Source organism: Panthera uncia, assembly GCF_023721935.1.
Source record: "Panthera uncia isolate 11264 chromosome B2 unlocalized genomic scaffold, Puncia_PCG_1.0 HiC_scaffold_25, whole genome shotgun sequence".
In the NCBI taxonomy this organism is placed as follows: Eukaryota; Metazoa; Chordata; class Mammalia; order Carnivora; family Felidae; genus Panthera; species Panthera uncia.
In genome coordinates, this window is record NW_026057581.1 from 9,074,970 (window position 1) to 9,097,700 (window position 22,731).

Here is a 22,731-nt window from a genome sequence, read left to right on the forward strand (position 1 = left end):
ATACGTTAGAGTAAAATCTGTAGGAAGAATACGTTAGAGTAAAATCTATAGGAAGAATACGTTAGAGTAAAATCTATAGGAAAATCTATAGAGCAAAATCTACAGGTTTCTCTCTGGCTTCTGCTGCATGTCCATTGTGGGTTGGCTGAAGACATTGCCCTGAGTCATTTTCTTCCAAGTCTGAGTAAGGCTGATGGAGCCTCTTCCATCTGGAGAGTTGTCTGTTGCTAGGCCGCTAACAAGTGGGGAAGCAGGTATTCCTACACTGGCTCTGAAAGTTTATTATCAACGGAGTCATCTTCTAAAAGCCAAAGGATGTCACATTACCCTGCTCAACTTCACGTAGGTTGGGAAGTGGAGTTTTACTCTAGGCCGGGAAGGCAGAAGACTAGAGTAGCTGCTGGACGTCCCTCATGACTCACTCAAGCCTCCTCTGCTGGCAACTTTCCCTCCCTTTCTTTCTCCCTCACTTCTTCTCTACCTCCTTCCCTCCTTCCTTCTCTTACTCCCTCCCTTCCTTCCTTCTCCGCTTCCTTCCTTCCTTTGACTTATAAATGACTCAAATACATTCCTGGGAATGCCACAAAAATGGGAAGCTAAGCACTCAGTACTCAGGATGGTTGCAAGTATTTAAAAAAGAAATTGACATTGCACTCTAACTGCCTAGTTGGTGGTTCTAAGGGCAGCCTGACTATGCACAGTGATCTAAAGTACCACAGACAATAGAATCGGGGCCTGAAGAGACTGCAGGCCACATTAAAGTTTCAGCACATACCCAAAGTGCATCTCTCAGCCCTTATCCTGTAGCTCTGGGGCACCGATGTTCGCTATTCGTTGCATGAATCACCATGGCAATTGATGAATATAAAAATTCCGTGTATATTTTTCCCTTGAGTGTTTTAAAATGTTTGGTTCTGAAGAGTCCCTTTTGCTCTCTGTGACTGACTCTGTCCCTGTCTCTCTTTCGTTCTCTCTCTGTTTTTCTGTCAGATCTAGGCAACAAGAAAGCACTTACTCTTTTCTCTAATTTTAACAGCTCTTTAACAGATCCAATACATTTAAAAACGTCTGAAAATTTGACTCCTGACAAAACAGGACTCCATAGTACATTCGCTATGTAGGCATTTACGTCAAATCAGTTCCTTTTGTGTTTTCCACATTGGCACGCTCACATTCACTGCTAGCACTGTGTCTCCAGAAGTGAGAGTATATCACAGCCGATGGCCAGTTTCATACTGTAATGAGGAACAGCCATCTGTAGATATGAACTGGGACACCAGCCTCATCATAGACCACTTGCTAACATTAAACCAGTGCTAAGAGTTAAGCAGAATGATAGAAAGGAAATTCGTGTGTGTGTGTGTGTGTGTGTGTGTGTGTGTGTGTATTTTTTCCTCCACTCTGCCCCATGTCCCCGGATCCACGCATCTCCATGGGGTGTCCCAGTTATTTGCTGTCAGCACCAAGTCACATCCATGTCCCTTATATTCTGGGGGGACCTCCCAACCCACTGTGCTTGAACTAGTTATCCTACGACCATGTATTAAAAAAAGAAATAACCTTACAATCATTTGAAACAAATGCCAATTATTACTTTTAAAAAGCTACCTGCTTTCAATTAAGCAGGAAATTATCTAAGAAGCCACTTAATTTGCTTTGGTCCGTAGTCCCCCAACTGCTTTATGCTGAGTGGAGCATGAAATTAAATATGTAACAACTCTCCTAATGGCTGTGTTTCAGAATGCCAACATTTTAGAATCTTAGGTATTCTGAGTGGGAACAAATACAAATCAAAGAATATGAGAATTGAATTTGAGGAAAAAAAAAAGAAAATATTAATGCCCTCTATATATTTGCATATAGATGATATGTGTTTTAAAACTGTAAAGTTTTAAAGAATGTGTTTGCTATTAATTTTTATATTCAGGAAGGGTAGCAGTTCATATATGGAAAAATCTATCTGACTTAAAATAAAATGCCACCAGCCCCCCTCCCCCTATGGAAATTCTTACATCATTTTCTTGGGTCCAAATGCAAAGTAGATTATGTAGGGATAGATTAAGCGAGAAGGTCATAATGAATTTTTACCATTTGCTGAAGAAATGCTAATACCAATCCCTCGTTCGAAGTATTCATCTTTGTTAAGAGCCAAGAACACATACTGAAACTGTTTATGGAGACATATAAGGGCACTAGTTTATGCAGGAAATTTTAAAAGCATTACTGAAGCAACACTTCAATCAGTACTTAACAATGTTGTAAATGCTCGATGGTTCTCACAGCCTCTTATTTATTTAAAACATTTTTTTTACAACTTTAAAACTATTTTTATACGAGATAAATCTTTTCAAACACTAATCATATTACAAGTAAACATTTTAAAAATCTCTGTGTAAATGCGGATGAAAGCATACATATTCTTTTGCAGTCTGTATTCCAAACCAACTCTTTTCTTTATTTCTGTTTTAAAACTAGGTTAGACATGCTGCCGTTTTACCAGGAAATGTTGACAAACCTCTAGCAGAATGTGACCGGATATCTCTTCCCCTCACGGGCGAAGCCAGGCAAGTTTGAACTGAGAAAGCATGCACGGCCCTAACGTTATCCTGACATTTGTTACCTCACTCTGAAAATGCTTAATATTCTGGTTTCTTTCCCCCCAATGTAGCTATACTCAGTGATATTGTTAAAAATGGTTCCCAGTTTTAGAAAACTGTTATCTATAAGAATTCTCTGAGAACCTGCAAAAAAGATATCATGGCAATTTACTGGGTTTTGGCTACTTTTCTAGAACCAAAGTTCTCCTGCATTTGTTCTTGAGCTTTTTTTTGATCAGAGAAAAAGCACAGACCTCAGTCACAGAATCCTGATGCCAGAATCTGTGTGACCTACAGAGAGCTACCTAACCTCTCTGGGCCACAAGGCTATAAACTGTAACAGTGTTTTGCATACACAATGGGAAGCACGAGCATTATCTATCGGAATCGTGAGGATCGCGTGGGATACGGTAAAAGCCTCGCGTAGAGTGGCTGGCACAGAGTAGGGCCTCATTATCACGATTTCCATGCCTTAAGTTAATTGGCGGAAGGAACATCTCCGCTTCCTTCTCTGGTTTCTGTCCTGCTGTGGCGGGTCTCGACGGGCACTTCATGTCTGTTATCCCATTTATCCTCCCAACAGCCCCGTGAGGTAGGTGTTGTCATTATCCCATTTTACAGCTGGGGAACTCAGAACGCAGGGACTGGTGGCAGCTTACTCACCATTTCCGGCAGAAATAAACAGACGAGGGTGGGATTTCAAGTTCAAGAGCCTTCTTTTTTTTTTTTTTCCCTCCCCTGAAAGTCAACCAGAAGTTTTCCCTACTACTGCAATCTATGTGCATTACTATCAGCCTGCAGAATATTTGCCCACTCGAACCACGTGTCTTTTGGTAGGGAACACTAACGACCAGGCGAAGGGGGATAGGTCTAACACTACGGGCATAGCCGGTTTCATTGCACCTGCTGCATTGCGCCTTGCAGATGTTGCGGGATTTTGTGTGTGTGTGTGTGTGTGTGTGTGTGTGTGTGTGTTTTGTTTTGTTGGGCGTTTTTGTTTTGTTTTGTTTTTACACAAGGAGGGCATATGGCAATCCTGTGTCGAGCAGATTTGTTGGCACTGTGTTTACAAAAGCATTTGCTTACTCTGTGTCCCTGTGTCACATTTTGCTAATTCTCACAGGATTTCAGGCTTTTTCACTATTATTATATGTGTGGGGATTATCTGTGATCCAGTGCCAGTATAAGATGGTGAACTTGACTGATAAGTGTCGCGTGTCTTTCGACTGTTCCACCAACCGGCAGTTTCTCCACCTCTCTTTCCTTCTTTGGGCCCCCCTATTCCTTGAGACACAGGACTATTGGAATTACGCTGGTTAATAACCCTATAATGGTCTCTAGTGTTTGAGTGAAAGGCATGGTCCCATCTCTCAATTTAAATCAAAAGCTAGAAATGGTTAAGCTCAGTGAGGAAGGCGTGTCAAAAGCCAAGACAGGCCAAAAGCTAGGTCTCTTACGCCAAAAAAAGTTAGCCAAGTGGTGAATGCAGCAGAAAAGTTCTTGAAGGAAATGAAAAGTACTGCTCCAGTGAACCCACAAATAAGACAGGGAAACAACCTTCTGGCTGATAAGGAGAGAGTTTGAGGGGTCTGGACGGAAGATCAAACCAGCCCCAATAGTCCCCTAAGCAAAGCCTGATCCAGAGCAAGGCCCTGAGTCTCTTCAATTCCGTGAAATCTCAGGGAGGTGAGGAAGCTGCAGAAGGAAAGTTGAAAGCTGGCAAAGGCTCATTCGTGAGGTTTAGGGAAAGAAGCCGTCTCCGTAACACCCAAGTTCAAGGCGAAGCAGCAAGTACTGATGTAGAAGCCGCAGCAAGTTTTCCAGAACATCTAGCTAAGGTGGTTGATGAAGGTGGCTACCCTAAACAACAGATTTTCAGTGTAGACAAAACAGCCTTCTACTGGAAGGAGATGCCATCTAGGACTTGTAGCTAGAGTGGAGAAGTCAATGGCTGGCTTCAAAACTTCAAAGGACAGGCTGACTCTCTTGTTAGGGACTAATGCAGCTGCTGACTTGAAGCTGAAGCCAATGCTCCTTCACTGTTCCAAAAGTCCTAGCACCCTTAAGAATGATGCTGGATCTACTCTGCCTGTGCTCTGTAAACAGAACAACAACGCCGGATGACAGCGCATCTGTTTACAACATGGCTTGCTGAATATTTTAAGCCCACTGTTGAGACCTACTGCTCAGGAAAAAAGAAATTCTTTCAAAATATTACTGCTCATTGACTATATGCCTGGCCACCCAAGAGCTCTGATGGAGGCGGACAATGAGATGAACGTTGTTTTCATGCCGCTGATACAGCATCCTTTCTGCAGCCCATGGATCAAGGAGCAATTTTGACTTCCAAGCCTTATGCGTTAAGAAATCCATTTTTTAAGGCTAAACTTTTCACAGTGATTCCTCTGATGGATCTGGGCAAAGGAAAATGAAAACCTTCTGGAAAGCATTCACCCTCTTAGATGTCATTAAGAACTTTCATGATTCATGGGAAGAGGTCAAAACGTCAACATGAAGAGGACTTTGGAAGAAGTTGATTCCAACCCTCACGGATGACTTTGAGGGGTTCATGACTCCAGTGGAGGAAGGAACCGCAGATGTGGTAGAAACATCCAGAGAACTAGAGTTAGAAGTGGAGGCTCCAGGTGAGCCCCAATTACTGCAATTTCATGATCGGACTTCAATGGATGAGGAAGTGCTTCTTATGGATGAAGAGCAGAAGTAGTTGCCTGAGGTGGAATCTCCTCCTGGTGGAAGTGCTGTTAAGACTGCTGATGGATGGGGCGCCTGGGTGGCGCAGTCGGTTAAGCGTCCGACTTCAGCCAGGTCACGATCTTGCGGTCCGTGAGTTCGAGCCCCGCGTCAGGCTCTGGGCTGATGGCTCGGAGCCTGGAGCCTGTTTCCGATTCTGTGTTTCCCTCTCTCTCTGCCCCTCCCCCATTCATGCTCTGTCTCTCTCTGTCCCAAAAATAAATTAAAAATGTTGAAAAAAAAATTAAAAAAAAAAAAAGACTGCTGATGGGACAGCAAGGGCTTTAGAATATTCCATGAATGTAGTTGATGAAGCAGCAGCAGGGTTTGAGAGGATGGATTCCAATTCTGAACGAAGTTCCGCTGTGGGTGAAGTGCTAACAAACAGCATCACGTGAAATTGTTCGTGAAAGGAAAAGTCCGTGGATGCAACAAACTTCATCGTTGTCTTGTTTTAAGAAATGGCCATGGGGGCGCCTGGGTAGCTTAGTCGGTAAAGGGTCTGACTCTTGGTTTCAGCTCAGGTCATGATCTCACAGCTTTGTGGGATCGAGCCCCGCCCTGGGCTCTGCGCTGGCAGTGTGGAGCCTGCCTGGGATTCCCTCTCTCCCTCTCTCTCTGCCCCTCCCTCCCTTGCGCTGTCTCTGTCTCTCTCAAAATTAAAAATAAAAAAAAAGGAGAGAGAGAAATGGCCATGACCATCACCACCTAGACAGGATCCCCCACCAGCAAAAACATCAAGACTTGCTAAGAGTTCAGATAATGGTTAGCATAGAAATAAAGTGTTTTTAATGAGGGTATGTACATTGATGCGTTAGACATAATAATGTTGCAAACTTAGTTGACCACAGTATAGCGTACACATAACTTCTATATGTACTGGGAAACAAACAAAAAAATAGTCTAACTCACTTTATTGCAATGTTTGCTTTACCGCGGTGGTCTAGAACTGAACCCACGGTATGTCTGATGTACGTCTGCACTGTGTCAATCTTGGAACGGACGGGTTTAGGACGTGGAGTTTGTTCCCAGCCTCTCCGTATCTTTGCTACAATAAAAGATAGTATAGAACAGTCCAATTGCATGCATTAGACATGCACCACACTACAAAGTTAAAGATAAAAACAAGTGCCTTTCTATAGCTGGGTGTGTGATTTATTTCTACACCAGGGGGTTTGGTTTTCTAATTAATGAGTGGGGCTTTATGCACATGTCCATTAATGCTAATGAATAATGTGTGTGTGGCGTAATAGATTGCTGTGCTAACACATGGTGCTCCCCACCAGGAAGCAGATTTGTATATTATCATTTGTACGTGTGATATCACACCTAGGAAATCAGGAAAATGAATTAATTACATTTACAAATGTTTGGTAGAGCAGTCGTTTCAAGGGTTAACCATTCCTTAAGAAACACTTAGGGGATGATGTCTTATTAGGAAATAATTGGGCAACATTTTACAAATCTCCACTTGAAGAAAAATGATATTCAGTGAACCTGAAGACAGGGCCCAGAAAAACAGTGAGCAATGTGACATTTGCAAGTCAAAATTGGCCAAATTTAGAAGAGAGCAGGGATGTCATCGGACCTAAAGGGTGTGGGACGAGGCTTATCTATCCCGACGTTTACTCCTAAAGGCCTGACACGACCCTAGGAAATAAAATTTCTCATTGTTTCTTTCAGTGGGAAGTTGCATGGAAAATAGAACAAGAAAGTGAAAATACATTTGGCTTCAGGGAGCAGTAACCAACTCTCAGCTGGTAAAATGTACCAGGTTTTCAAAATAAACTACCCACATCGTAGGGTTTACTCTGCATGGCATGCCTTCTGACTGAGGGCCGCAGGGATGCCAAGCGTTTTCCTCCCTAGCGGTTCTTAGCACCCGTGGCTGCCTTGCAAAGAGAAGAGAACACCTTTGAATGAAATCACACGTTTAAAGGACGCTAGTGTTTATCTCGCAAAGGGATGCACTCTGAAAGAGTGCTCATCGACACTGTCGAAGTGATTGTACCAACCACAAAAAGAGGATCTGATTTAAAAGGGCCTGTGAGTAAATGTCCTGGAACACTTAGCTAGTTCTCTAATCTTGGCTATTAGGGGCCTGGAGGTCAGTGCTCACTGAGTATATCTTGAATAAGTAGAAGAATTAATGGATAAGTGAATGACTATTTCAAGTCTCCTGTTGGGATTAAATCATTAAAGGCCACAGACAAGGGATGGCAGATAATGGAACACGCATACCCCTTGTCCGTCCTCCCTGACTGATTACAGCCTTCTGTCCTGCTGAGACGAAAGGTAACCTCAGGATCTTTCTCAATACAGGACCCGAAAATATCCCAATCAGCCAAGTGGAGTTCATTTGAGAGAAAGTATATTTGCAACCCTGAAATATTTAGAGATTAATCATCGAAAGGGCAGGGTTAATGATGGGCATGGGATTTATGCGGGGTCTGTGAACCCTGGTTGATCTTGAATATTTATGTTCAACGTACCAGGACGCAGAAGAGTCCAAAGATAGGAGTCTCTTCCTAAAAAAGATGTCATTTTTGTTTCGTAGCACTGCAGTGTGTAATCTCTCGTGTGATAAGAAGAGAAAGTAATGGATAAGAGGAGGATTACACGTAGAGATGACCTGTAATTCATGTAGCACTATTAATGTTATTGCTTTTGGTGTAGCTAGAGAGAGTAGGGATGAAGAAGGAAGGAAAAGGAATATCTTCTGACTTTGTTGGCTGTGCAAGAGTTCAAAGCTGGGCTGGGCTAAAATGAAGATCTCTCGATTTCGAGTACTTCAGTTAGTTTTACTTATCCATCAAACATCTGAGTTTGTATATAATTTGTGAATGTTATGTGTATACTCAAAGCAAGTATGTGGGATCGATACTGGACGTGCAAAGACAGATACGATGTGGTCCATGTCCTTGTGGGGCTCCCAGTCTAGTGAAGAAAGCGGAGGGTAAAAAAATAATCACACTTGAATGCACACATGCTACAGTAGTCCAGGTAACTAGTAAATGTATTGATCACGAGATCATAAGGCCTCTCTCTCTTACATGCCAGTAGAGACTACTGTCTCATGTTCAAATACACATTTTAATGAAAAAATCAAATATATCAGGGCACCTGGGTTGCTCAGTTGGTTGTGTCCAACTCTTGGTTTTGGCTCAGGTCACGATATCCCGGTTTGTGAGTGTGAGTCCCGCATTGGGCTCTGCGGTGGCAGTGTGGAGCCTACTTGGGATTCTCTCTCTCTCTCTCTCTCTCTCTCTCTCTCTCTGCCCCTCCCCTGTTTGTGCTCTCTTTCTCTCAAAGTAAGTAATAAATAAACTTATATCTATCTATCTATATCTATAGATACAGCTGTATCTATCTATAGATATAGATAGATATAGATATTCAACTATTAAAAAATTTTTCCAGTATATCACTTTATTGAAATGTATACATGAGACATATAAATAATTTTTACAATAGAATTTATGCCTGCAATTAATTCACACTGTGCATTGTCAGCAATTCATTTAATCATAAATGTTTCAATGCTATGATATGATGACTGCCTTTAAAAAAACTGAGATTTTTCAGGCTTGTTTTAAGACTAACTTAAAGTGCCATTCACTCCTTCAACGTGTAATTTCTGAGCAGTTGCTATGGCCAAACAGTATTATACTCTGATGGAACCGTTCACAGTCTAGTAGAGGAAATAAAATCTGCACTCGATGTTACTACAGGGAAAAAAGTAGGATGTACCATGAAAGTGTTGAACTGCAACAGAGTGTTTGTTTCCCCCCTCCCAAATCCATAAGTTGGAAACCCAATACCCAAGGTGGTGGTGTTAGGAAGTCGGGCATGGGAGGTGGTTAGGTCCTGAGAGTGGAGCGCTCGTGTATGGGATTAGCGCCCTTATAAGAGGAGCCCCAGAGGTCCTCCTCACCCCCTTCCACCATGTGGAGCACAGCAGAAGTCAGCAGCTTGCAGCTCGGAAGAGGACCTTCACTACAACCAGACGATGCTAGCACCTTCCAGCTTCCAGAGCTGCAAGAAAGAAATTGTTGTTTATAAGCCACTCAGTCTGTATTACAGGTGTCATAGCAGCCCAGTCTATCACACAAATATATATATATATTTGTATATATATACATACAAATATATATATATATATATATGCTCGAGTTGAAGGTAGAGGGGATAACTTCTAGCTTTGTGAACTAGGGTGTGGATTCCGGCCAGTTCGTTATGATGGCACATGAGTTAGGGCTCAAAGGAAAAAAAAATAATCCATCTGCCTGCCTATCCATCTATCTATCTATCTATCTACTATCTATCCACATACACGCATACATGGTATTTTTTTAAATGTTATATATTTTGAGAGAAATGCATGCAAGTGGAGGAGGGGGAGAGAGAGAAAGAGAAAGAGAATCCCAAGCAGGCTCTACGCTGTCAGCACAGAGCTGGACATGGGGCTCAATCCCACAAACCATGAGATCATGACCAGAGTGGAAGTCAAGAGTCAGACGCTTAGCCAACCAAGCCACCCAGGGGCCCATATAGTATTTTTTAAATACAAGTATAGTATACATGTAGAAAAGGGTGGTGTACAACTTGGAAAATCTTCACCAAACACACACAACCCTGTGACTACCATTCAGATCAAGAACTGGGCCATTACCAGCACTCAAGTTTTAACTTTGACATAGGTTTGGTTTTGTTGTTGTATGATGATTCGATGACATAAGTACATTTGTTAAAAACATTTTCTGAGGCACCTGGCTGGCTCGGTCGGTGGAGTGTGCAACCCTTGATCATTGGGTTGTGGGTTTGAGCCCCGGTTGAGTGTAGAGCTTGCTTAAAAATAAAGTTAAAACAAACGAGCAAACAACATTTTCCTTTTGCCATTGAATTATCCTGGCATATTTGCCAAAATAATTTGACTACATATCATGTGGGTCTATTTCTGCATTCTGTTCCTCTGATGAATTGAAATTCCTTTTAAACATTTATAGTCAGTGCTTAGGTCCTATTTATGAAATTTTTGCTTGCTACAAGGTCATGAAGGTATTCTCATATATTTTCTTCTACAAGCTTCATTGTTTTACCCTTCACATTTAGATCTACAGTCCCCATGGGACAGATTTTTGTGTGTGTATATATTATGAGGCAGGAGTAAAGATTTACTTTTTTCCATGACTATCCAATTGACCCAGAACTGTTTGTAGAAAATTCTGTAACTTCCCCCACTGCATTGCAGTGAGTGGCCCCCTTGGTCATAAATCAAATGACCTCATATGTATGTTTTAGGTTCTGGATTCTATAGTGCTCTCTTGATCTCATACTCTGTTTTTATGGCAGTTTATATTGTCTTAATTAGTATAGTATTATAATAAGTTTGGTATCAGGACTGTAAATTATCCAGCTTTTTGTTGTTGTTGATGAAGATTATTTTGGTGACTTTTGCCTTTTGTACTTTCAGATAAATGTTAGAAGTCATTTCTCAATTTCAATATATATAAAATTCTGCCAGGGGTTTAATTACAATTGTATTTATCTATTATTAAATTTGAGGAGTATTTTTAGCTTTATAATATTGAGTCTTTCAATTTATGAACATGTTATAACCTATTTATTTACATCTTTTTTTTAATGTTTATTTATTTTTGAGAGACAGAGAGAGACAGCACGAGCAGGGGAGGGGCAGAGAGAGAGGGAGACACAGACTATGAAGCAGGCTCCAGACTCCGAGCTGTCAGCACAGAGCCCGATGGGAGGCTCGAACCCATGAACCACGAGATCATGCCCTGAGCCCAAGTCGGACGCTTAATCGACTGAGCCACCCAGGCGCTCCTCTTTATATCTTTTAACGTACCTCTCCTAGTGATTTTGTAGTTTTCAATGCAGAGGACTTGCAATTTTTGGTTTTTATTTTTAGGTGGATACCTAGCTATTCGGTTTTTAAAATATCTGTGATAATGTTTTCATGTGTCAACTTGAGCAGACAACAGTCCCGTCTACACTAGCAGAGTGATTCCAACACTAGTCAAGGTCTTGCTGTGAAGGTATTTTGCATATGTAATTAGCCATTCTAATCACCTGAACTTAAGTAAAGGCGATTCTGTGGATAACCTGGGTGGGCCTGACTACATCAGTTGGAAGGCCTTAAAATCAGGGCTGAGGTTTCCCTTACAGAGAGAAGAAATTCCATCTGTGGACGACAGCTTGGCCCTTGGAGTTTCATTTTGCTCATGACCCTTCCTGACGGCCTGGCCTGTGAATTCTGGCTTGCGTATTCAGCTCTCACAAATGGAAACCAATTTTCCGTAATAAATCTCTATCTATATATCTATCACCTACTTATCTGTGTATCTATTTGTCATCTATCTCTTACTGGTTCTTCTCTGGTTAAACACTGATACAGGTTTTTTTTTCTTTTCAAGTTTTTATTTAAATTTTAGTTAGTTAACATATATGGTCAAATTGGTTTCAGGTATAGAATTTAGTGATTCATCACTCACATATAACACCCAGTGCTCATCCCAACAAGTGCCCTTCTTAATACCCATCACCCATCTAGCCCACCCCCCACCCACCTCAGATTGTTCTCTATAGTTAAGATTGTTCTCTATAGTTAAGAGTCCCTTATGGTTTGTTTCCCTCTCTCTTTTTTTCTTCCCCTATGTTCGTCTGTTTTCTTTTTTAAATTCCATATATGAGTGAAATCATATGGTATTGGTCTTTCTCTGACTGACTTATTTCACTTAGCATAATGCCCTCTGGCTCCATCCACATCATTGCAAATGGCAAGATCTCATTCTTTTTCATAGCTGAGTAGTATTCTGTTGTCTTTATTCATTCACCAGTCGATGGACATTTGGGCTCTTTTCATAGTTTGGCTATTGTTGATAGTGCTGCTGTAAACATTAGGGTGCATGTATCACTTCAAATCGGTGTTTTTGTATTCTTTGGGTAAATGCCTGGCAGTACAATTGCTGGGTGGTTAGGGGAGCTCTATTTTTAACTTTTTGAGGAAGCTCCATCCCGTTCTCCAGAGCGGCTGCACCAGTTTGCATCCCCACCGACAGAAACACTGATACAGATTCCGGTACTAGAGGCTGTTCTAGTGGAACAGAATCTTCAGGATGAGTTCTTTGAATTGGTGCTAAGCAGCCCATGGAAGGATACAGCAAAAGAATTACATTATTGTATTTGCATGTCCCTGATCAAATACCGTGGCCTCAGAAATAGTAAAAGACTTTGGTTAAGGTCACCAGCTACTGAAGAGCCCGGTCAGGATTCAAACCCAGACTAAGGTCTTAACAACTATGCTGTGCTGCCTCCTCATAAGGCATCCTTACATATTACATATGTTATATATACACATATATATGTTGTATATCTGATATATACGTGTATATATATATATATATATATAACACGTATATATCTGATATATAACACATATCTGATATATACGTATATCTGATATATAACACGTATACATTATATATATGTTATAACTTAATAAAATGTTTTATTGTTTGCACTCTATATAATGCTATATGTCTAAGCATCTTTTGAATGACTTTTTCATTGGGTTGTTATTGTAGAGAAGCATGTACGGTTTGGGGGTTGTTGGATATGGAAAGAGAGAGCAGGATGGACCCACATTTTCTGGTAACATATGGAATATTTGGTTCTATTCAAATCTTCTTCCACTCACTTCTCAGTGCCTTGCCTTCACTCTGCTGATGTCAAAGACCATGTTAATTTGCTCATAGTCAAAGGCCAAATAGATTTAAGAGCCGAAGAGAATGCCTTTAAAAACAATTTTCTTGCTGTTTACAGCAGCCTGGGATTTTTGAGTCTTCCTTGTCTTGGAAAGAAGGCTGCCCACCAGTAGTTCTAATGGACTTAACTTCGTTGGTCAACATGGGCAGAATGTTTTGGCATAGAAACTGACAGCAACAATACCTGCCGTATTTTCATTTTTACAGAGATTGAAAGAATGCATGTGCCGAATGCACCCCCTGTGATCCCTGCATCCCGAATCTCCAAGGGGACCAGGGACTTAGCGACATCCAGAGCAGACCTGGGAGTGAGCAGGGCTGAGGCAAGCTGGGCCGGAGCTCTCAGTCCCCTGGAGGACCGTTTTTGTCTTCCTAATTCCTAAGGGAGGTGGTGCTGTAGGGTGTGGAGAATCTGTTAGAAAAGGAACAGCCTAGGGGCGCCTGAGTGGCTCAGTTGGTTAAGCATCTGACTTCCCCTCTTGTCATGATCTCATGGTTCCTGAGTTCCAGCCCCACATTGGGCTCTGTGCTGACAGCTCGGAGCCTGGAGCCTGCTTCGGATTCTGTGTCTCCCTCTCTTTCTGCGCCTCTCCTGTTCACACTCTGTCTCTCTCTCAAAAATAAATAATTATTTTAAAAAATTAAAAAAAAAAAAAAGAAAAGGAAGAGCCTAAAGAAAAAAGAGGGGGCAAAAAATGGTGAAACTTTGGGTTCAACACTCTAACTAAATTAAAAGAAAAATGTGTCAGAGCAGAGAGAAAGAAAGAGCCAAAGATTCATCCAGGCAGGGTGAGGGAGAGTGACCCCAGTGCTGGTTCTGTTTTTCTGTGTCGCAATAGATATGTTTCGGGTTCTCTCAATATCCCTCAGACAGAAACTTGAGCCATTTTCTGAGGAGAAACATTGAATCAATGTCCACTTTCTGCTGGCCTTGCACTTGGCCGGAGGCCGTGGTACTATTTGCATTTTCCTATCTCACACTGATCTAGTGAGATGGACTTATGATTCCATTTTACAGGCGGGCCGAGTCTGGTGACTTGTCCAGGACCCCCACGGGGGCTGAGAGATGCATCTCTTAAGGATTTCTCAAGTGCCGTCTTGAGGAAATAAGAAAGGCTTACGTTTCCCAAATATATTTTTGGGAGTCTCCTGGTTTCTCCGATGATCAAATCCTACTCTGAGGAAGGCAAGCGTGATGATGACAGGTGTGCCTCACGAGGAAACCGGGCCCACGGATTGAGCGGCCTCGCTATTCAGCCATGGAGGCCGGAAGCCTGGGCCCCATCCATCCTATGCGTGAAGCTAACGCATCACCAGGAGCATGGAGGGGATCCCCTAGCCTGGCATCGGGGGCGGGAAGCTCAAGGTCACTGCAGCTGGAGCTGAAGCTGGGCCAGTACCTGTGGGGCTCACTTGGAGCTTCTGGGAGAGGCTCCGGTAGGACGCCCCTTTTGGCAAATAGTAAGTCTTCGGTAGGTGTGCCCTACGGATTCGCCAGGTAAAGGAACCCGGCCACTGTCGCCTGGGTTCAGTCCCAGTCCGGGAGAGGCCCTCTGCATCCTTTGGTAACATCTGCCGAACAGTCTGCTGTTAAGCAACACGTCCCCTCTGCTTTGCCCTGCCAGCGGTCTACTGAGAGGCGATAGTAACAGCCGTCGTCGGTGGCGGGCTTGCTAGGAGAGAAAGTGCTTTGCTTCTACTGCCTCATTAAGACCTCCGAGGTCACTCCAAAATTGCAGAAGGGGAAAACGAGGCTGGGTGAGGTCGAGGGAGATGCCTGGAGTCATCCAGTCAGTAATGAGCCAGAGCCGGGCCCGGGGCCACGTGGAAGTGAGCATGTTTGACACTTCTTAGTTCCATTTGCTTTTAGCCAGGGCGGGAAGGAAGGTCACGGAACACTGTGCGTGGAAACTGGTTTTGCCCTGCTGAGGACGCCTCTGTTGAACTTCCTCCGCGAATGAGCGGGGTCCTGCTTGCCTTCCGCTAATTACTTGTGCGGGCAGTCCTGCACTTGAATATCACCTCACCCCTGAGACTCTCCCAAGGTGATTAGACTGCATCCGGAGGTGAGGAAAATTCCTTCTAAGCATTAGTGCTTAATGGACTTCAGCTCAAGGCAACTGAACCACCTACAGTGTACCCAGCATTGTCCTGGGCCCCAGGAAGATAGAGGTAAATTAAAACCGGCCTGAGATTCGGAGGTAACACTGCATTCAAATGAAGCACGTGGACATGTTCTAGATAAACACTGATACGTGACAATACATGGAATCAATAATGCAAATAATAGGCAATTATGAATAATTTGACAAAATGTGCCGCATAATGTAGAACAATGATCAGTCAGAAAAGTGTCAGGTAGGATTTGAGCAGTACCAAGGATGGTGTGAGAAGAGCCTTTCCCCTGGTATTCATGGCAAATTTGTCTGAAAGAGTTCATTTGCTCCTTGAAGCTACATTAAAAAAAAAAAAAAAAAAAGCTTCAGAGGTGCGTGGGTGGCTCATTTGGTTAAGTGCCTGGCTCTTGGTTTCGGCTCAGGCCATGATCTCACGGTTCCTGAGTTCAAGCCCCATGTCAGGCTCTGTGCTGACCGTACAGAACCTGCTTGGGTCTCTGTTTCCCTCTCTTTCTGCCCCTCTGTCTCTCAAAGATAAACATTTTTTTTTTTTTTTTTTTTTTTAAGTAGCTACATTGAAGTGCCTAGCTGGCTCAGTTGGTAGGGCATGTGACCCTTTATCTTGGGGTCCTAAGTTCGAGCCCCACACTAGGGGTAGACTTTACTTAAAAAAAAAGTATCTACACTTTTTTAAGTGTCTGCACTTAATTTAAATATTTTTGGTATGCATTTAGGGACAGGTGGTCAAGAGGGCCAATCATACAATTTAACATTTCCAGGAAAAGTCACATTGAAAAATACTATTTCTAAGCTCAAGATTCTATGAACTAATATGAATTAGTAATTCTTAGACTAGTTATTGGTATATGCTAAGAATTTGCCAAATATTGGATATTCTCGTTATCTCTTTTTTTAATGTTTATTTTTTTTATTTTTTATTTTTTTTAACGTTTATTTATTTTTCAGACAGAGAGAGACACAGCATGAACAGGGGAGGGGCAGAGAGAGAGGGAAACACAGAATCGGAAGCAGGCTCCAGGCTCTGAGCCATCAGCCCAGAGCCCGACGCAGGGCTCGAACCCGCGGACCGCGAGATCGTGACCTGAGCCAAAGTCGGACGCTTAACCGACTGAGCCACCCAGGCGCCCCTTTAATGTTTATTTTTAAGAGAGAGACAGACAGGGACAGAGCATGAGCGGGGGAGGGGCAGAGAGAGAGGGAGCCACAGATCCAAAGCAGGTTCCAGAGTCTGAACTGTCAGCACAGAGCCTGATGCAGGGCTCAAAACTCATGAGTCATGAGATCATGACCTGAGCGGAAGTCGGATGCTTAACTGACTGAGCCACCCAGTGACCCCTGTTATCTCTTTGATAAAGCAATTACTTGTGTTCCAGGTAGTGGTCCAAATGAATTTGTTATATAATGCATAATATTTGGTGATTGAGTTTGATCCTATACAGTGTATTTGCCATTGCAAAAAGTTTTTACTGTTTTCATTTTTTGTACTTTCGTGAGTACAAGTAGAATGTCTTTGGAGCAATGCATAGCTTTGTAGACCTAGTCAATAACTCTATTCCCTCCGGTATTTACTGGTAGTTCCTTCACAAATCCATACATTTTTAAAAGAACAGATATCCTTTTAAGCAATTCAGAAATGTTTTCTAGGTACTCGTTTATATTCAAAGTCTGTTATCTTGCATGAACATTCCCCAAAACATGCACGAAACATTTTTCTCATATTTTGGGTTGTCAATATGAAATGTACTTGAAATTTCCCACAGCATCAGTTTTCTTTGTAAGTTTTTCAACACATTTCATATGCTTTGATAACAGATAATGTCTTGTTCTGCAATTACTTTCAAGAAAATGACTTCTCTGGTTTAGTACCTTTAAGTCCTATTAAAAATATACTAATGAGCTTGTTGTCATAGGAAACTATCTGTGTCAGACTGACTATAGCCTTTGGAGAAACCATTTACGATGAGAGAGGTTCCATTCCTGAGCATGACTGATATTAAGTTGTTGAATTACCTGCCCAGATAGTATTCCTAGCCATTGTGGTCCTGCTTAAATGGCCTGACTCTTGTGGAAGCTAAGCTATTTGGAGGTCAGCATTTCCTGCAAGATGTGAGAACATTTTTGCAAAGTTCTTCAATAGTAAGAAAAACGTGAACAGGTAAACATGATACGTAACACAGAACAAATTACCTATCACGATAAATTTACTGGTAAGCTCTTCCCTGAAAAGGCATTTTTGTGTTATTTGCATTCTTTTCTGTATACCTAAAGACAATATTATGAAAGTAGTACATTCTCATACAAAATTTGGAAATCATAAGATAGAATTAAAAAAAAATCAACAACCCATTCATGGACAATCACTGTCAACATTTTTAGGTATGTCTTTTGATTTCCCGTGCATGTTAAAAGATCATTAGGATATGTACATATCATTTTGTGTCCTTTCAAGATACCTTTCATTATTGTACGTTTCATCTGTTATTCAATTTTGTATGGTCATAACTAACTATAGCACCTGTGTGCAAATAGAGACTCCCGAATTTTAGACTTGCCAGCCAACAGGCTATACTCACGTTTAATTTTCTGATACCCATAGACATTTGGCCCATCAGACATTACAGATCCATGGATAGAAGACGTGTCTGCTTTGCTACATGTTTCAAACATTTATTTGCTCTTCCTTCATATTTTTTGTATATGTCCGTAACCTTTTGACCAAATTGCGGTGATCATTTTGTTTGCTATGATAAATATAAGTACCAGTGTCTTAATTCACTTCTGATCACTGTTTCAAAGAGGCCCACAGGCACAAAATTTAAAGCAGTTTTCCTAGGATTGGAGATCAGTTGGGACCAGTATCTCCACGATGTCTCTTTCAGAAGAACCCATTCAATGTATATTATATAGCCTCCTGCTATATCCAATATGATACACAAAGGATTGATTGCAGCCTGTATTTTTTTTTTTCCAGGGGGTAGGAGCAGCTTTATTGTGGTATAATTTATATACAATAAAATTCAACTTAAGTATGTTATGTAATGGCTTTTGACGAGCGTATACAGTCCTAGAACCACACGAGGATCATGATACGGAACATTTCTAGTACCCCTAAAAGTCTCCTTGTGCTTCTTTGTAGTCAGTCTCCTCTCTCCTGCTTCTCTGACCTCTGGCAATCCTGATCACTTTAGTCTGGCTTTTCTGGAATTTCATATTAATGGAATCACACAATCATTTGCGTCTGCTTCTCACACTTAACAGAAGCCTCTTGAGAGCACGTAAGGTGTTGATGTGTCCATGTGCCCTCCTGTTCGTTGCCGAAGAGCGTTTCATTGTGTGACTACACCACTATTCGTTTATCCCTTCTCCAGCTGATGAGTATTTGACTTCTTTCAAGTTTTTGGACAACTGTTAACATAAATAAAGCAGCTTTGAACTTGAGTACACATCTCTGCGGGGACCCATGTTTCCATTTCTCTTGGATGAGCACTTAGAAGTAGACTTGCTGGGCCATATTGTATGTGTCTATTTAACGTGACAAAGGACCACCCATTTATTTTTCCCGAGTGCAATTCTATTTTGCATTCCCAGAAGCGATGAATAAAGGGCTAGGTGCTCCGCATTTTTGCCAACACTTGGCATCTTCCATTTTTATAATTTTTTTTTTTTTTAATTTTAGCCATCCTTGTGACATCTAGTGGTTCCATTGACCATTTTTTCTGGTGACTCACGATGTTGAAAATGTGTCATGCACTCATTTTGTCATCTGTATGTCTTCTTTAAAATCCTTTTCCTTTTTTTATTGGATTGTTTGCTTTTCTTCTGGACTTATAAGAATTTGTAACACAGTCCGCATATGAGTTCAGATACATTTATATGTGTACCCGATATTAGTTTTGCATATCCTTTTTTTCCCAATCTGTAGCCTTTTCATTTTCTTAACAGTACCTTTTCAAAAGTGAAGTTATAGTATTTTAAAAAAATTTTTTGTGAAGTCCATTCAATCATTTTTTTTCTTCTTGGATCCTAGTTAAAAAAATATTTGCCTACGGGCACCTGTGTGGCTCAGTCAGTTAAGCTACTGACTTCGGCTCAGGTCATGATCTCAAAGCTCATGAGTTCGAGCCCTGTGTCAGGCTCTGTGCTGACAGCTCAGAGCCTGGAGCATGCTTTAGATTCTGTGTCTCCCTCTCTCTCTCTGCCCCTTCCCTGCTTGTGCTCTCTCTCCCTCAAAAATAGATAAACATTGAAAATAATTTAAAAAATATTTGCCTAATCCAAAGGCACTAAGATTTTCTTCCAGAAGGTGGATAATTTTAGGTTTTAAATTTGAACTTATGATCCATTTTAAAATTAATTTCTGGGGGCACCTGGCTGGCTCATTTGGTAGAGCATGAGACGCTTGACCTTGGGATCATGAGATTGATCCCCCCTATTGGGTGTAGAGATTGCTTAAGAAAATAAAATCTTAAAAAAAATTAATTTCTGGGTATGGTAATGAGTCAAGGTCAAGCTTTACTTTTTTGCAGTTTTTGTCTTGCACAGTTATTTAAAAACTTTTTATTTCCCCCACTGAATTGCCCTAGCATATTTGTAAACAAACAAACAAACAAACAAAAAATCCCCAAACCAATTAGCCATATATATGTGGGCTATTTCTGGATTTTCTATTCCTTCCATTGAATTAATTTCCTATCTTGATACCATATATATATATATATATATACACACACATATATATATGTATGTATATATATATATATATATAGAGAGAGAGAGAGAGAGAGAGAGAAAGTCTTGAAATCAGGGCATGTTATTTCTCTGACTTTGTTGTTTTGCAAAGTTATTTTGGCTATTCTAGGTTCTTGGTATTTCCATGTGAATTTTAGAATCAGGTTTTGAATGTCATCAACAAAAGACTTTTACTCAGCATGTGTGAGGACCTCTCAATATGTAGTACGTTTTTATAGGATGGGGTGGGGGTGGGATGGAGGTGACGCATGTCTCTCTCACGCTTATCCTCTATTCCTTTAGCACTTCTCTCCAGTGTACGAATAAAGATGCCCATTAGTTAGTGGTGCTAGAATTTGCCAGATAGTTCTGAAACTATTTAGATAAATGACTACATGTTTGACGTGCAATCCTAGCTCCTGAAAGCCATGGAGAAGTGTCAGGCCATGAAGCAATCCCATGAAAAGTAGGCTGAACCTTTTTCAACAGAAGCAAGATCCAGATTCTGATAATCATTGCTACAACCAGAAGTCAAAGGATTCTTTCTTGCTCATGAGTAGAAAGCACCTCCGTTCTTGCGGTCACAGCTCCGACATTCTTACACGCTCGTTATCAGCCTTGAATATGTATGGCAGTGGTACAGTGTCCCGGCCTTTATGGCAGCAGCTGTGATCACTGTCTTCCTTAAACTGACCCCTTTGTTCCTCATTACAGTCATGTCGTGCCAGAACTTAGACCTATTTTGTTTTAGTCCGTCTTCCTCTGTGCTCTCTTGTTGGATTTTTTTCTCTGGCAGGTAGAAGCTATCAGTTTATTGAGATTTTATCCTGTGCGCTGTTTAGAATGCCTGTTTTCTAGCGTATGTCATACTTGCGGATCAGACATTGACATTCGAAGAAAGCACTTAAGTTATTATATTCTGATTCTCAAAATTCAAGCCCTTGAAGTAGGATAGCTGAGCTAATGCGTTCCACATTCTGGCATCTCATTTGGTACCCATGTATTAATCAGAATCAGGGATAAGAGCGTGCTGTATCTAGCCTTGTCAAAATAAACATTAAAATACATTTGTTCTAAATAAAATCTTGTGTTGATTTGTCAATTTGTTTTATTAATAGAAAACTTTACACCTCCTGTCAAATCTTCTACTCAAAAAAAATACCTGTTTCTGAGACAGACTGAAGCTCGATGATTAGTACAATCCCTCTGGGTGTTGGGGGGAGAAGATACCACCTTATCATTATGCACCACTGGCCTGCCTTCACTTTCGGAAAAACAAAGGGGAAAGCAGCTATGGAAAGCAATTGATATTCCTGCACAGGTTGGGGGTGATATGCAAATGGATAAACACAGTATTTCCATTCTGAGTAAGCTATATAGGATCACACCAGCAGGGGTTTGCTACTGTATTCCCTTCTGTTTTCAGCTCTGTTGTCCTTTCAGAAGCTGTGAAACTAAGAATTTCTAAGGGATGCATTAAGGGATTCAAAGCCCCGGCAGAGAACTATGTAACAATTAGCAATCACACAAAAAGTAAACAATACAGCCTGCAACGATACAAGGAGGGCATTACGAAATGGGTTTTCAAATTTGGGGTGATACTGGTATAGTATGACTTTGTTACTCGCTATTATTCACATCGTGCGTATGGATCTTTTTTGATGGTGTATAAAATGAACTGGTCTAGAGCTAATTAAGTAATTGTTTTTGTTCTTTAATTAAACTCTGTCTGACTCAGTGTCTCCCCAGGGGTCTGATACATGTTGGAATCTACTTTTTGGTGGGGGGGGGGGTGGTGGTAAGGCTACTTCTAAGGGTCCCTCATTAAATTTAAATACAGAAAAATCCCTATTTTGTGTAGCTCTGCATTTCGGTAAATCTCTGCATTGGATCTTAGACTAGTTGAAGGACAATCAAGAAAGAGTAAACTGAGAGATCCAAGGTCTTCATTTTACCAAATAAAACAGGCCTATTGGGTCCTGTCTGCTTCCTGGTGAGAGGCCATCCTTTCCACACAGCCGTACCACCTGTCCCCCAGGAGGAGGCACTCAGCCCCTCTGCCTTTAAGGCCAATCTCAGCTTTAGGAAAGCAGGGTTCCATTACTTTAGATTTAACAAACTCAAACGTCACACTTCCTGTTAGCATTACTCTGACTGGAACCCAGTTGTGGCAAGTATTTCTGGTTAGCTCTTGGTGCCCAGGTACTGCCTTGCTGATAATCCTTACTGTCCCTGGCTGTTAAAGAGATGGGTGATGGTGGCTCTGTGACCTAGAAGCAGAAGGCTACCATCTAGAAAGGAGGGCATAAAATACAGCAGGACAGTCTCTTACGGTTTTATCTTATTTTTCCTTCCCTTCCCCAATGTTCATCTGTTGTGTTTCTTAAATTCCATAAGAGACTCTTAAATACAGAGAACAAACTGGGGGTTGCTAGAGGGGAGGTGGGTGGGGGATGGGCTAAATGGGGGATGGGCACTAAGGAGGGCACTTGTTGGGATGAGCACTGGGTGTTGTATGTAAGTGATGAATCACTGGGTTCTACTCCTGAAATCAATACTACACTGTATGTTAATTAACTTGAATTTAAATAAATACATCATATAACTAGAAAATAATATAAAATAAAGCAGGAGAAGAACACAGTAGTTGTTCTAAACTTCTCCTGGACACTTATTCATGGGTTTCTTTGTGCCCACACCCTGGGTTGTGTCTTCAACCCCAGGGAATGAATC

The 22,731-nt window shown here is 41.5% G+C and overlaps 1 pseudogene; it reads left to right on the top strand.

The window, feature by feature from the left end:
- Positions 1–3,048: 3,048 nt before the first annotated feature.
- On the top strand, positions 3,049–15,119 carry LOC125908501 (tigger transposable element-derived protein 1-like; annotated as a pseudogene).
- Positions 15,120–22,731: the final 7,612 nt, after the last annotated feature.